The sequence below is a fragment of the Xiphophorus maculatus genome, chromosome 18 (genome assembly GCF_002775205.1).
Source record: "Xiphophorus maculatus strain JP 163 A chromosome 18, X_maculatus-5.0-male, whole genome shotgun sequence".
Lineage (NCBI taxonomy): Eukaryota > Metazoa > Chordata > Actinopteri > Cyprinodontiformes > Poeciliidae > Xiphophorus > Xiphophorus maculatus.
This window is the reverse complement of record NC_036460.1, coordinates 29,651,466-29,667,605: the sequence shown is the minus strand read 5'-3', so window position 1 is coordinate 29,667,605 and position 16,140 is coordinate 29,651,466. Positions and strand designations below refer to the sequence as shown.

The 16,140-nt window shown below is 39.6% G+C and overlaps 1 protein-coding gene across 9 annotated transcripts in view; it reads left to right on the top strand.

The window, feature by feature from the left end:
• The window catches only part of robo2 (roundabout guidance receptor 2), a 378,100-nt gene that overhangs the window by 243,245 nt on the left and 118,715 nt on the right, over positions 1–16,140 (top strand). The window lies entirely within an intron of this gene.

Sequence of the window (16,140 nt, the reverse complement as noted above, 5' to 3'; positions counted from 1 at the left end):
GTGTGGATGGAGTGTGAGATAATCTTAGAGTGTTTCTCTAGGACAAATACGTGTGTGAGAGGGTAGCGTGGTGAGCAGTACTGTCTCGGCTCTTTCCAGCGGGTTTCTCGGCACCAGATGGCCTCCCTGAGTGCTCGGCAGCTGAGGAGTTTGGCTAGTCCTCATGAGAACTGGTGCAGGGATGTGAAAGAGGTCTCACCTTCCTTACACACTTCTCTATCAGGGGGCTGGAGATATACAAGCCTTGGGAGGGTTGTTAAACTTTCTCCTGCTCCCCCCCCTACTCTACAGCTGGTTCAGCTCGTATTCACAGTCTCAAGGCGGCCAGGCGCGTGAACACAGCTCCTCCGCAGCCGTAATACATTCATCACTTTCACAGAGGAAGTTCCTCTACTCCATTTTCACATGTCCCACTCCTGTTGACACAATTTCGTCTGGAGCAAACTGTTTATCTTTCCTCTTACTGTACTGCCTCGGCTTGATTTCACCTTCCGTTCACTAGCAATAAAGCATACAGAGGTTCTCCTTGTCTTTGCTAATTATCACAGCCATTGTTACATCTTGGATACAAAAAGCAGTCCTCTTCAGTAGGTTTTATCTCCCCAAGGTCACTGCTGGGGAAGAAGGAAGGATGTTGTAGACAGGGTAACTTGTTGGTTTTCTTTCAGATAGGAAGTCAGGTCCTTTGTACTCAAATGTTCAGTCTTAAAGAACAGTTGAGGAGAAATGATACCGTGGAACCTGAGAGGTAATGCCGTGGCCTGTGGCTTCACACAATAGAAACATGAAGCTCATTTCCTCTGCTTGTTGAGGTCTTTATTTATTACGTTCCTGATTGCTATATATGTCGGATTCTGTGTTTTTGTCATGTCTGTGGTCGAGAACGTTAGGCAAATTGTTGTTCAGACTGCAATGAGACAAAACTGAAGGGAATTTTAGATGTAATCTAATTCACTGTCAATTTCACAAATGTTGCACAGTTACTTTTTGTTTAAAAGCGCTGAAAAACATGGACCAGCAAACAAAAAATATAAAACCACAAAACCAGTTTTGCAATACTGTTCATTTCCATTCGAGCATCATAGAAATGTCTTCTTTAAAAATCTCTCAAAGACGACGATTGAATGGGAAACAAAACAACTTTACCTGCTATTTTTTGGAGTATAAGTGTAGGACTGCATTATATTAGAAAAAATATGTAATTTGTCATGATATTGGTAAATTTTGGGAATGATTTGTGTTTGATAATTCCACATCTTTCTCACTCTTTATTCTCTTTTTTACCAACATGATGATCACATCACTGGGAGACATGTGGCACCTTGGTCAACAATATCTAAATGTGGGTGGGAATCAAGGGTAGTGAAAGTCCATCTGACTGCCCAAATATGTAACCATCATGCAAGACTTGCAAGCTTTTATCAAGCTGGTGTTACAACCAAACATTAGCGATTGGGCAAAGTCAGGTCCAATTGTTTTAAACTTCTTTGATTGCCTGGAGCCAGGCAATTGTTGCTCAAAGCCGAGAGTCCAGACCAGGGGTGGGCAATCCTGATCCTCGAGGTCTGGAGTTGCCCACCCCTGTTCCAGACCCTCTGGACAAAGCAAAGTGTAAAACAAGGTTTTACCAGGCAAGATTAAATGTAACTGGCCAGAGAAAAACTAAAATTTTGATGGCAAACTACAACAACAGAAGTAAAACCTCTGGAGATTGAGGGATCATTCTGGAAGTGTGCCCTGCCTCCAGAATGATCCTGGTTCCTGGTTGTCAGCCAAGCTGAGACAACCCCCGCCACCACCCCTCCCCCCTCCCCCCACCCAAAAACAGCAGGATCCCCGTCCACATGGGCAAATCAATTACTGGAAGGAAACGTTAAGGTTGGATGTCTTATGAGAAAAAGAAAAAAAAGCTTTTGAACTCGTCAAAGATAGTTTGGAAATTTTAGAACAGAATTGCCTGGTTCTTGTATCATTGACTTTACATCTCTCTTTGAGTCTACGGACGGAGACGAGGTTAGGATTTGGACAGGTTTTATCTCCCGAGTCAAGACGCAGTGAAACTCTGAACTGCCGGGTTGCCAACTCTGTCAGTACCAGACAGAAGTATCTGCTGGAATGAGACCCGAGGATAACTTTTGTGTCACTCTCGGCTGATATCCTTTCCCTTCACTACTTTCAAAGCCACTGGCCTTGTGTGTAGAGGCGTGCTGCAATATGCAATCAAAGGAGCAGAATTCCTGGCATTGCTCCCCGAGCCAGTCAAAGAAAGTTAAATATTCTTATCCAAAAAGTTTCTCTGTGACAGTCATTTGGAAAATAAACTACGATGAGGAGGTGTGTGAGAACTTGGGTAACGATTGGACTTGCAGAACCTGGCAGAAAATCTAGCCTTTAGTAATGTACAGAATTTACATTAAAATACCAGAGATACGAACTGGCCGCTGTAAAAGATTATTTTAGTACTGATATATTGTTTATTCTGATTATTAATTCAGTAATAAAAAAAGATGTCCCATTCAGTGGTAGCAACTTAAGCTAGTAAATTAAATATATGAAAGAGAAAGTACTAGTAAAAGAACAACTCAGTTATTTTTATTAAGAAAACATATTAATTAGAATTCAATAAAAAAAAATCACGTTGTTACCATTCTTCATCTTTATGAATCTTAAATGTTAGACAAATGTATTTCATTATACACGTAGAACATGCCATGTTCTGTACTAACAATGACAAATAAAAGTTAGTCTTATTCAAACAGAACAGATGCGTTACCTGTTAGCACCTATGGACAAACTCGATGCATGTAGTCGATGTTTCCTAGAGTTTAGGTCTAAAGACTGAGATTGACGACAAACCGTAATTTGGACTGAATGGGATCAGAATTATATGGTTGAGGGCTGGGTCGGTGGCACATTTTTAATAACTCTACAATACATATAGCACAGAGAAAAGATATGTTAACCTACTTATTGAAATCTAAGGAGTAATTCTCAAGGAGAGGAAGTTCACCTGATCAAATACAGAAAATAAGGTGCAGATTGGAAACCACCACAAGTTAATCAGACTGTAACAAGTGCAGCACTTTAAACTATGTTTCCTCCTGATGTGTTCCAGGATGTTGCTATTTTGAAACCCCAATTCCATTTTGCAGTACAAACACTGTTGTACACACACTGAGGTGTTGTATCTTTTCTATTTAGGTTAAAGTGAGGCCATACTTTGGCACTTTTTGTCTTTTTCTAGGCGGCGCTTCTTTCTGTCCCTTGTTATCTCCCTCCATATTTGCTAATAGCACTTAGCATTCATCAACAGCTTATTGTCAGAAGTGAGAGCCTAGTGCAACACAAATAAATGCCTGGAACCAGAAGACAGCGCACTAAATAGTAAAATGTAATTTAACAAAGTCTCAAGGTGGATAATTTACCTCAAAGAATTTAAAAAATCAATTTCCTTGTATCATTTGAGTTGTTAAGACACAACAAATTACAAAGCAGCTGCCCATAAGACTATGCCTGATTGGTGTTTGCATTCAGAGGTGAACCCGCTGGGAAAGGAGAACACACAAAGTAATCAACAAAGTTTCCTGAAGAAGAAACACTGGAGACACCAAATGGACTTGAACTACATTAAAAGCTAGCTCTTTTCCTTGCCTGGACATTTATATCCACATATAATGTCAGCGTGTGGCAGCGAAGGCATCAAAGACTGTTTACCCATCAAACCAACTATGCAGAGTGGGAGATGTTTATGTGGCCCAGGGCTCCCGTTCGGCTAATAGGCAGGGCTTTGCTGTTGATGAATTGTCAAAAAGAAAGTGCTGCATTCCTCCTCCGATGGCACTTTGAGAGTGTTATTGCTTTTTTATTGCTCTCCCCCTTTAATGAGTGGATGGTTACCCAATTACCAGCAGAGGCCATCAGGTTTCATCTCGGCGACGCGTTCCAACAGGAGTATTATTATTGTTCATTAGGTCGAGGCTGGAATCTGTGTTTCTAATGAGAAAGCTCAGTACCCAAGAACTCTCACGCTCGCGTGTACCAGCAAGATCACATTTCCATTAATCATGAGACGCTCCTTATTAACGTCGTGAAAGAAGTGCGCAATCATCAGTTCCTGTTTTCTTTTCCTGTTCTTCTTTTGAGGACACAACATGGCAAGCTGTGATGTGAGAGGGGTTTGTTTAAGCAGGCTCTCTCAGAAGGAGTCAAGTCTGTTAGATGGTTGTTGAAAGAGAGCTTTGTGTGTTTGTTGAAAATGAGAAGAGTTTGGGCCTGGAGGAGGCCTGCCAGCAGTGCTGGTTAAGTACACACAGTATTATGGTGTCCCCCCAGAAGAGGAGGGAGTAGACCCCTCGCAGCTGAATTAGGCGTAGGGAGTATGATGATGTTAGATGTTCTTGAACATGCAGACAATCTGCCAAAGCAGAGAGATTATCTAGACAGAGAGATTCTGTCCATTGGAGTTTTATGATTTTGCAGAGACCAGTTTATAATAGATTTTATATCATGTAGGGATGAACATGTACCTACTTTTTACATTTCACTACACAACTTGTGGACAGTCTTGTCTGGGGTCCTTAGATCAGTTTTGTTTCCTATCCATATGCACAAGAACATACACAGGTAGACACTAAGAGCTAGAGCACCTGATTTCTTTCCTCTGAACAGAAAAAGTGCCCTTGTAAGATCTTTTATAGATGTTGGCTGTGCTGATTTGAAAGGAAACTCCTCTTAAAACTATAATGAATGTTATTGTTTTTCCCCTTAAAGGTAAATGTAAATGGTAACCATTTACTTTATATTTATCCTTCTTTTTTAGGTGAAGCGAAGCAGTTTGAGACATTTTATCATTTGTTTTAATGTAGTCAAAGTACTTAAAGCTGCAATATGTAATGTTTGTATTAAAAATGATCAATGTCCTCCACCTCCCACTATTACCCTCTTAAGAAATGCATCGCTCCCAAACAAAAAACAACCAATCAGAGCCAGGGAAGGGTCTCAGCGCTGTCAGTCATCCTCATGTACTCGCTGCTCAAAGTACTAATGGTGGAGAAACAGTTTATCATTACAGAAAAACCACCATACAGAGGGTGATTGACACTGCTAAGTCCCTCCTCCGGGCTCTGAATTGGTTGTTAGCTGGAGAAGGTGGATGAGGTCTTCTCTCCACCCCTCCACCCCCCACCGGTTATCTGTCTCATACCAAACTGTCACTACACAGTGACAGTTTCAACAAATATGCAAAAAAATATTGTTATAAAAGTAATACACTGCAGCCTTAACAATATTTTGGCAAAATTGCACAAAATGATAAAAGTCTTTCTCATATTTTTTCTTTAGGAACTTTGTCAGGAGGAAAATCTTTCTAAAACCACTGTCATGTTTTTCCTGTTTTTTTGTTCTATTAGCCTCTTCTGGCTTGAATGTACACAGGACAAAAATTGTGTGTATCTAGAGACCTAAGCCTGACCTCTAGCATGAGTTCATATGCCTCTGCTAAGCAACATAAAGAGCTCTACATGGGCAAACAGCCATTTTCACTCCCTCTCCTTTTGGGCTCATTTCTCCTTTACAGTCTTGGTTGTAAACAAGGTAACGCATCCCTTGGTGTGGGAGGTCTTCAGGTGAAAAACAGGAGCCATTGGCTCCATCTTCATCCCCAGTGACTCACCTCCTCTTCTAGACAGCGGGTACCCGGGCATTGCCGATGTCTAATTAGCTCACCGGCACAGAGCGCAGTCAGAGTAATTGCAGAAACTTAGCCTGTAGCAGCCTGGCTCGTACACACACAGGGCTCCTGGAATAACGTGATGCTGTGGCAGGCGGCCACCACAATCTTCTCTCCTTTATTTATTCACTTACTCATCCATTGAGTCACTTAGCCTTGCCTGCCATCTTCGCTCCGATGCTTAATCAGATTTACCACGCATTTAGTACCGTTTCAGGCTTTATGTTGTTCTTTGTGATTTGACTGCTTTTTTTATTTGGAGCTGTCAGTCACTCCTGGCTCGCTGTTTTTTTCCTCCCTTTGTTGTAGCCGGGTTTAGTTAAAGGGTTTTTACTTCAGGACTTTCTGACAATATGCTGTAATTTGGGTCATGTATTCTGTTCCTTTTTGATCCGTTATTATGTTGACAGATCATTCTCAGCTAATCTTTTCGCTCAGTTTTGAACAATGAGGTGCTAATTCACTAGAAAGAGAGAGACACGGGTCTGTCAGCTCTTCCTGTAACACACTATAGCAACAAAAAAATTATCGTATTTATCACAGGTTTGGATATATTTATACTATCACAACTCCTCTCAAAAGCATTCATATTCTGTGAATTTAACATTTTTGTCACATTGCAATCACTAACGTCAGTTTGTCAAAAAATGCAGCTAAGTAAAAAATCCTATGCGTAACTAAAAACACATAGGATTGCGATGCAGCATCCCCACTGGGAAGCATGTTGGTGATAGCATCATTAGATTGGGAATATGGCTAAATATGGACCTAATCATGAGAAAATCCTTTATGAATCCTTAAAAAAACATATAGTGTGGGGTAGAGGGTTAGCTACTAGCAAGCTAAAAATATGTAGTCAGAACTCTAAGGTCTAATAGATTGCAGTCTGGGCTTTGACTGGGCCACTCCAAAACATCCACCCTGTTGTCTTCCAACCATTTCTATGTTGCCTTAGCTGGTTGTCTTGCTTGAAAATAAATGTTTTCTGAAGCAGTAGTTCTCTGGCAGATGGAAACAAATCGTCCTGCAGGATATCTGTAGATTTTGCTGTTCTTATTTTACCTTCACAGGCACCATGCGTCACAGTGTTGATGCTGGGATGTGGTGATGTGAATTGTCGGTGTCAACCAAAAATAGCATCTTGTTTTATGACCAAAAAGCCCCATGTTGGTCTTATTGAACCAAAGAACTTTCTTCCACTTGACCATAGAGTCGCTCATAAAATGACTGTGGGACAGCCTGATCTAGGCAGATTTACACATGAGCCATATTCCTTTCACTTCTTGATGATGGATTGAACTGAATATTCAGGGCCTTAGAGATGTTTTACAATAACATTTTCTCTGATTTGCTTTGAGTGGTTTTAGTCTTTATGCTATAATGCCATCAGGAATACTAATGAACCAGTGAATGAACCTTCCAGACACGGCTGTGTTTATACGACAATCACTTGAGACTCTCACTAGACTCAGATTATCTCCATTCCACTCATTGTGGTGCCACTAGTACCATTTATATGGACCTCTGTTGAATTAGATCAGTATAAAGGGGTGAATAATTACGCAACTACTTATTTTTTGTAAAACATTTTTGCCACTAATTTGTTGAAATCCATTTTCACTTTGATATTAAAGAGTTTTCTGCAATATTTCTTTGTAAAAACAGATACATTCTGTTGATCATGATTGATTGTAAAGGTACAACATCCAAGATGGTGAATCATTTTATAGGAACTGTAGATATCACAAGTATTCAAAAACCACATGTCCATTTCTTTCCAGCTCAATAAAACACATTGTTTCTTGTTGCAACAAATCAAAATATGTGAAGTAAATCCAAATTGTATGAACACTACTACAATGCAAAGTGCTCATGTGACTTCAGACAGCTTTTAAGGGATTTCAGTGAAAGAAAATACACTGATCTTCAAACATTATTTGTGGCTTTGTGGGTATTTTAAAGGCTTTCAGATTCTGATGCGGAACAACACAGCAAAGGAGTTTGAGAAAAACAAAGAAAAAAAAAGAACAGTTTCTTTTGTGTTTTCTGCCTCTTTTGGCAGAAAACACAAAACATGCAGAGTTTTAGTCTAAATCCAAAACAAGCAAGCTGTCTGAAATAAATGAGAAGACTATTTACTCCATTTGAAGACGGCAGTATTTAGTACCGTCACCAGGGGCAGGGAGGGCATTGGGAGTCAGTGCGGGTCAGAATAGACCCATCTAACCTTCTCCATCGTTCATCTTGATGGCTAGTTTAAGGCAGGCTGGAGAGGGGGAGAAAAGGGCAGTCCGAACTCAAAAAAGAACAATTTACGCACGAGATGCTCAACCCAGCCTCCCTGCAATGATGGATGGAGGATGTTTAAAGAGAATATTCCAGCTGACGGTGGCCTGGCTGTAGAAAAAAAGGTGAATAAAGCAAAGAAAGCTGAATGAAATGATTTATCACCAGGGAAATGATGTTAGTCTGACTAAAGGACCAGTAGAGAGAATCACACAGAGGGAGGGGTGAGCTGCAGAGTGACATAATCTCAGAAGTGTAGAGGGGTGACAATTTGGTAAAAGACCGAATTAACACCGGCTAACAGATGGAGAGTCTTCCAGGGACTGTTAAATAATCATGCTGAGTCGAAGGCGAACTGGGGGAAATTAGGCATTGTTTAGTTTTATCCGTCCCTTTCAATGTACAATTTTTTTCCCTGCTGTCTGTCTAGTGACGGGTCGTGGGTGTTACAGGGATTATGAGTTTTGCCAGGCAGACAAGGGTTAAGATGAATGGTTGCCCTTTTGGATCCAAGATGGTCATTATCATTCCCACATGGTGCTGCCAGATAAAGTCCCCAAAGCCTTTTGTATTCAGATGGCTCTGTTGTTCATCTCATTTTTCTTTGTTTTATAAGTAAATGCAGACGTGGTTTGTACCTCCAGAGTGAAATCCAGCCTAATCTGCTTTTACATAGATTTTACTTCTATATGTATACATAAAATTTAAAAGGTTACCTGGGGAATAGATTATTTTCTTCACTGTTGAGCAATCTCTGTCACATAAAAGCAAAGATATTCCTGTTTATTTCTCAGGATTAAGATGTATTTAGGAGGTGTAAAATGTGATCAAAGTGGAACAAAGGAAATGTTACTAACATTTAAATATATTACTCACCAAAATATGATCTACTTTCTATAGATTTCATGACGAAAAATATGACAGAAACAAGTCAACAACCCTAAATCTGCTACAAAATTAGGTATTGGTATTGGTGAATGGACATGTATTTTCCATGCTAGGAAAATAAAAGTCTATTCATGTATTTTTGACACTTTTTTCCTGGCAAAAAGTGTCATTTTGTGGCACGCTGAAATAAATATTCTACCTTCAGTTCTTATTAAAATGCTATATATATCAAGAATGGCTATATCTGACATCTTAGAAATGGGCCTTTGTCTCTTTAAGAAGCCCCTCCTCTTTCTGACACTCTGCCTTAAGCACATCACAACAATGCTTCTCATTTTGTTGCTTACAAGTTTAAAATGCTACTTAAATAGATTAAGGTTAAATATTTAACAAGAGTTGGAACAAACCTATTTAATGTCCTAATTTTGATTTTAATGTGTATTTTTTTATTTGGGAAGGTAGCAGTAAAGAATCCATCACATCACCATTTCAATAAAACACACAATTACACTGACTAAAACAAGTTTGCTTTTCAGTTTTGACACGTCAATCAATATTCAGCCTAAAAACAAATATATTTAAATCTTTCTGCATTTCTAAGTTGGCTAAAGATCATTTATAAAAGTGCACACAAAAAAAACTTTGATTTGTCTTGATCTTTTTCACATATTTTGGCAGCTTTTACATAAACAGAGGATACAGTTGCAACAAGGAAGGCCATTTATTCTTCATATTTTGGATTCCTGGACACAACCTGCAGAAAGGAGACTAGACCTAAAATATGTTTTTACTAGACCTAAAATATTAGTGAGAAAATGTTGAGGTAACTTTGAGGAAAGCAGCTCACTGGGTTAGTAGAGTGTAACGAACACAACGGGAATATATCAGCATCACTTTTTTAATACAGAAATTACATTTTTAAAGGATTTCAGATAAAAGAATAAAGCTGGCAGTATATTTTAGTTGTTTTGGTACCTAATTAATTTTGCTCCAACTGTCCTGTTGAATGTATTCATTTACTCTGTCATTTTATTGGTTTGTCAATCTTATCATGGATTGTTCTTGTTCAATCATCTTTTTCCCCATAGTTAGACCCAACTCTAAATGTGTTTCCATCTGTTCCCTTGGTAGCAAATAACAGGGTTTAAAGCCATTTCTCACATGGATTCTCCTAATAGCTATGTCTTTCTCATTCCTCTCAGTCGCAGGGCGGCGTGATTAGCCATGTCAGTCACTGGTAAAAGCCCCTCATACACAGTGTTGCTGGCGTTTTCCCTCTGAATAGACTAAAGGGTGGATACTCCCCTGTTGCAGTCTGAACTCTGGGGCCATTCACATTCACATCAGCCTTTTGTTGTGTCACTTCAGCATTGTAGCATAGGGAAACATGTTGACATTCCTCTCTACAGGATTATTGTCAGTCTGTTTGGGCCTAGTCCATTAAGGCCAAGCTGCACACTATTCTCAGCGAAATAATAACACGTCCGGCCTCGCTTCATGATTCTCTGGGACGGAAATGGGTTTTAACAGAAAAAGGAGATGAAATGTCAGACTGTCTGTTCGGCTCAGTTGCAAACGCAGCGTGTTTGGCTGGATTCAGTTAAGCCCGTGTTTGATTGTATTGGTGTTTGCATGCGGAGCTGACGGGTAGTAGTGAGGACGTGACGGTGTGATAATGTTCTACATCACAAAGCATAGAGTTTTTTAACACAACTTGTTAATCGAACGTTGTGGTTATTCTGAAACCGCGTGACCTTAGTGAGAGATGGATGGCTCTCTATTTGGAAGCCATCATTGGCTTGAGTATTTTCGCTACAGCTGAAGTGCCGTTCTGATCAAACTGTCAGATTGGTTGGTTTTGCCTTAAAATGATTTTGACCAATGATGTTGAGGAAAACTTTAGCAGATTTGAAACTGTAGCTTTTTAAATGCTACAGTTGGACTGACCAATCCCTACTCTTTTCTGTCATTTATGTCCACTGCAGAAAGTCAAACTTGTAACATTTTCCTTGAACTCATTGGCTAAACCTCTTCCTTTCCTTTTATATAACTCCACATTTGTTCATTTGGACATACATTTTGTGTAAGAGCTTCGAGGGTGGCCTTTGATTAATTTTTTAGATCTGGCATGTGATCAGTGTACCTCCTGAAGGTAACAGCTTCTGTTCTCCTGGCCGTTATTTCAAGTAAAGTGATATAAAAAGCTAAAACTTTGTAGTAGCTAGAAGAATTGTGGTTTCATAGATTTTTACTATTGTTATCTTCTATGTCAGTTTTAGAGTGCCCCACTTTTCTATCAGACAGTTACTGACCATTCTCTGTATGTCGCACACAGCAACATCATTGGTGGAGCACTGCCTTTTTCCTCACTTTCCTCTGTGAGTAATGACTGGCTGTTGTGAAAAAACAATGATGTCAAAAGCTTTAAAGATTCTTGAAAAAGATTTTGCATAAACTGCTGTAATGTTTAGGAGATTGGAGTTGTTTTGAGATGATAGAAGTTAGTTTAGTCATTAGCTTATGAATGGATTTATACTAAATGAAAAGACCAATTGAGCTATCTACTGTGGATTAGCCTTGAGTATGATATTACCCTCATACTCAATTTATATATAAATCAATAGGATACTATAGGACATTTAAACTGCAAACAGTACCAGTGTTTTTCTATGTAATTGGATGAAATCTGATTTTCGCAAATACAATTCAGTCTGACAGATGGCATCAGATTTCAAAGGGTACGCCACTCAACTTGACATATAACAACACTGTATAATTCAGATTGATGGTACCACTGAGTAGAATCAATGCTATTAACAAAGATCTATCAAGGACAATATGGAGAATAACAATCTGTGGACAGATGTTGAAATAATTAGTCTGCAGGGATGTTGGTGGGAGGCCTCTCTGCAGGCAAGACATGTAGGTTCCTGCCTCAGAAAAACACCTCCGCCATCTTGAATCCATATTCATTGACACCTGTCTATGAAAACCTACGAAATCATCAGCTGATGTTTGAAAGCACGTTCGAAAAGAAAAGTCTATACCAAATATGTGATTTGATGAATAAATCGGACTCTTAACGCCATTCAGAGGTACCACTCTCATCTCTCTTCCACCTCCTCCACTGCAGATCACTTGATCTTTGACCCCTGCTCAGGATGGATTGACATTCACGCCACTCAGTTGGTGGAGACCCTATCCCAGTCTATCCCCTACCCTGCTGGTCACCAATTAGGCTATATGTCCCTCATTCAGCAAACTATACCAAACCCCCCTTTCCCGTAGATGATAGGCTGCCACAGGGAGGCCATATTGCTCCCGTCCATTTATCTTCATCAGCTGCTATTGCGATGGAGGCCTCCTTGGCCCCACAGGGGCCACTATCTCTGTTCGTGTCTCACCCTTTGCTTCTAACTTTCTCTGAAAGGTTCATGTATATTCCCCATCAACCTTTACCTTGAGAGGCTCTTGATGGCTGACAGTATAGAGAGCTATTAAGATGAAGCAGTTTTGTTTACAGCATGACAGTAAGGAATGGGACCAGCGTAAAAGCTAAAGACACTGGACTGGATAACAATGGAGGGGACCATGACGCATTGAAGCGCACAGCAGTTTGCAAGGCAGTAAATTTGACCCGGTCAGTGCGAAACCGAAGACCGAAGTCATTTAATGTTCCATCAAACGATCCCACCTTGGTTTGAAAATACTGCTCTTAGATTGTTTTTCTGCTTGTGTGTTTTTTATTTCTTACCATGTAAGCATTCGCATGTTCACATGTGCACATGGGGGCCTTGCCACATCATCACTCAAGTTAAATGGATGTCAGCCTGCAGTGAAATTAGACTGTCTCTCCTTTGTGCTGGACTGTCACCACAGAAACGGAAGAGGCTAAGTGGTCTGCTCCCAAAGCTCTTTTTTTTTCTCGTTTTTTTTGGAGGAGGCCAATTTTGGAACGTTTGCTGTAATGTTTGACACACACTGACAATCTATCAAAAGCACAGTGACCTACAAACAGTTGTACACACTGCTTAAATGGCAATGCAGAGCCGGTGTTTCGGACTAGATACTCAAAGTCACATATCCATTAAATCTGGCAAGCGAAGGCTCACTATTTTATCAAAAGGTTTCCTGTTTGGCAGCAGTATTGAAAGTAACTGATTGAATTCCAGTAAGCCAATCCTTCTGATTGCCTCACATATTCGGGACAACTTGTGCTGAGATTTAATGATATCTGTGATAGGCCTGCAGATATAAAGTATGAGTTCAGGGAGGACAGCACTGTCCCTAAGAACTGAAATTCAAGAGCATCTAGTTTTGGTTTTACATTGGTATTCATTGGAAACTTATGTTTGTGCACACAATGTATGTTGTTGCATTTTAAAATGATAATTAGATCATATTTTAGATGCAATAAAAATGAGGTTCTAATAGGTAAAAAAACAGTTTTCTGCCTTTACAGCTGCTTTTATTTTTGCCTAACAACCTTATTTATTGAGAAATTGATATTTTATATCTGTTCTGTCCTCCCAGGATGTGAAGCTGACTGCATGTGTCTCTTGCTAGACAGACGGTGAACAGTCTATGGACTTACTCCCATTCTATTAAACCACATAAATCTTCTAAAACAAATAAAACAATTTAATGTGTCGCCTCGCAAGCGAGCTCTGTAACTCAACTGTAACTCAATCATTCTGTGCAGAACAGCAGTAAAGTATACAGAAAGACCCCAAAATGTTACTGCACATATGAACGTTAGCATAATGCAAACCGCTAATGCTAAGTAAAATGTAAACTGATGAGAAACTTCTATGCAGTATTCCAGTTACCCCGGAAGCCATAATTCAGAGCTGAGTTTGTCGTCACACCCAGGGTAACATCTTTCCAGTTAAGAAATTGGGATTTCAACATGGCGGTGCCCATAGTCGTTGTTCATCTACCTCTGATAAACATCATTTTAAGCTTTACTTTCCATAAGAAAACACCATTTTTAGTTTGCTTAATTTGACTTGTAAAATAAGCATGTTTCCACCACAGATTATTACTACTGATGTGAGAAGTGGCCATATTGAAACATGAAGCTGGCCTTACGACTCCTAACTGGTGATATTATGTTACGTAATCTGTTATGTGAGACTTTCCCAGTGGGAAAATTGGCTTTGGAGGTTGATTTTTCCAACTGGAAAGTCATAATTTTACAGTTCTGATTACATCTGGAATGCTACCCAGGTTCACTAACCTCCATCCATCCATCTTCTGTTCACCCTTTGTCCCTAATGGGGTCGGGAGGGTTGCTGGTGCCTATCTCCAGCTACGTACCAGGCGGGAGGCGGGGTACACCCTGGACAGGTCGCCAGTCTGTCGCAGGGCAACACAAAGACATACAGGACAAACAACCATTCACACACACACACACACCCCTAGGGAGAATTTAGATAGACCAATTAACCTAACAGTCATGTTTTTGGACTGTGGGAGGAAGCCGGAGTACCCGGAGAGAACCCACGCATGCACAGGGAGAACATGCAAACTCCATGCAGAAAGACCCCGGCCGGGAATCGAACCCAGGACCTTCTTGCTGCAAGGCAACAGTGCTACCAACTGCGCCACTGTGCAGCCTCGTTCACTAACCTGCTATTGCTAATTTCCATAAAAGTCAATGCAAACTATCATGAATAGGTTTGTTTAAATCTTATATACTTAGCGAGACACTGTTTTCTGACACACACTAAAATCATAGGCTGATGTTTTTTTCATGAAATAAGCCGCATGTGTTCTGTTCATGTTACAGATATCCCAAAAGGTTTCATTTTGCTCTTAACTGATCAGGTTAAATTGTTCCACATTTTCGTTTTTTCCCATGTTTATTTAAAAAGTTATGTGACAAAATGTGAAAAACATTTTAGATGTTTGAGCCACTGTGCTGTCATTTCTGCAGTACTTTTTTTTCTATAAGTAGATTTAAACCCCAAGAAGATTTTGAGATGCTTCTGATTTATCCCTCAGTTATTTGTAAAGTTACCCTGGCCTGTTTGTGTTTTGGCACATTTTGGCACACTGTCATGGTTTAGCTCCAGACCACCCTCTCACTTTTCAGTCTTGTGATTAAAACGTTTGCTATTACTCCTCGTGTTCAACAACTTTTGAATGTTGCCAACATCTGCTATCCATCCTTTTCACTCCCCTTTATTCTTTCAACTCAGTTACTAATTATTTTATTCCTCATAAAAGCATTTTATTTTACAAGCCCAGGCCGCTCACACAAACACACATTGTCGTGCCTTTATGGTGATGTAGCTCATGCACTCCCTAACCATCTCTTGGTCTGATGGCAAACAAGTGGAGTGATGTTACAGTCTTTTATTTTATCAGGCTTTTACCAACCCTCTCCTTCCCCCGCTCTTCCATTACAGGTCATCCTTGTTCTGACTCCCGTTGCTATGCTTTAGTCTTTTAAAAGCCTTTTTCCCTTCAGCCCTACTATTTGTTTACGCGTTTTGTTTTATTTTACCATCCACTTTATAGGTATGTGAGAATAATACTATGTCTCTTATTTTCTCTTTTTCACCTTGTTTGTGTGCTTCTACTAGAATGGAGTGAGAGTCAGCGCTATCAAGCTGTACTTGAATTTTTTTTTTTATTATTGGGATTAGCTTGAATAAACCAACACAAAGTAGTGCATATTTCTGAAGTAAAAGGAAAATGATTTATCAAGGAAACCATAAGAAGGACTGTTTAAGAAGGTCACTTAGACAAAGCGAACCTTAGGAAGTGTTCACATCATCATGGCACAAAACCAACACTGTGTACAATATCCTCATGGTGAAGCATGGTGGTAGCAACATAATGTTGAATGGAGCTAAATACAGAACAATCTTTGAAGAAAATTTGTTAGGGGAAAAATCTTGAGGTTCACCTTCCCGTAGGACAACAATCCTAAAAATACCGCAAGAGATACAAAAGAATGATATTCATCAAGCCATATTTATGCATTAGAACAGTCCAGACCTAAATGTACTTGAATAATACTTTCAAAGGGAAATCATAGATGTATGCTTTTTTACCCTCTTCATAATTATATGACGATAATAACCCCAATTAAAAGACAATACAGTAGTTTGTGCTTTTAACACAAAGAAACATGTAAAAACTTCAAGATTTTTGAAAAACATGTATTTGTTTATAATCGTCAATCTTAACGTCACAACAAAAAATTACAAGAAATGTATTTTTCTCCC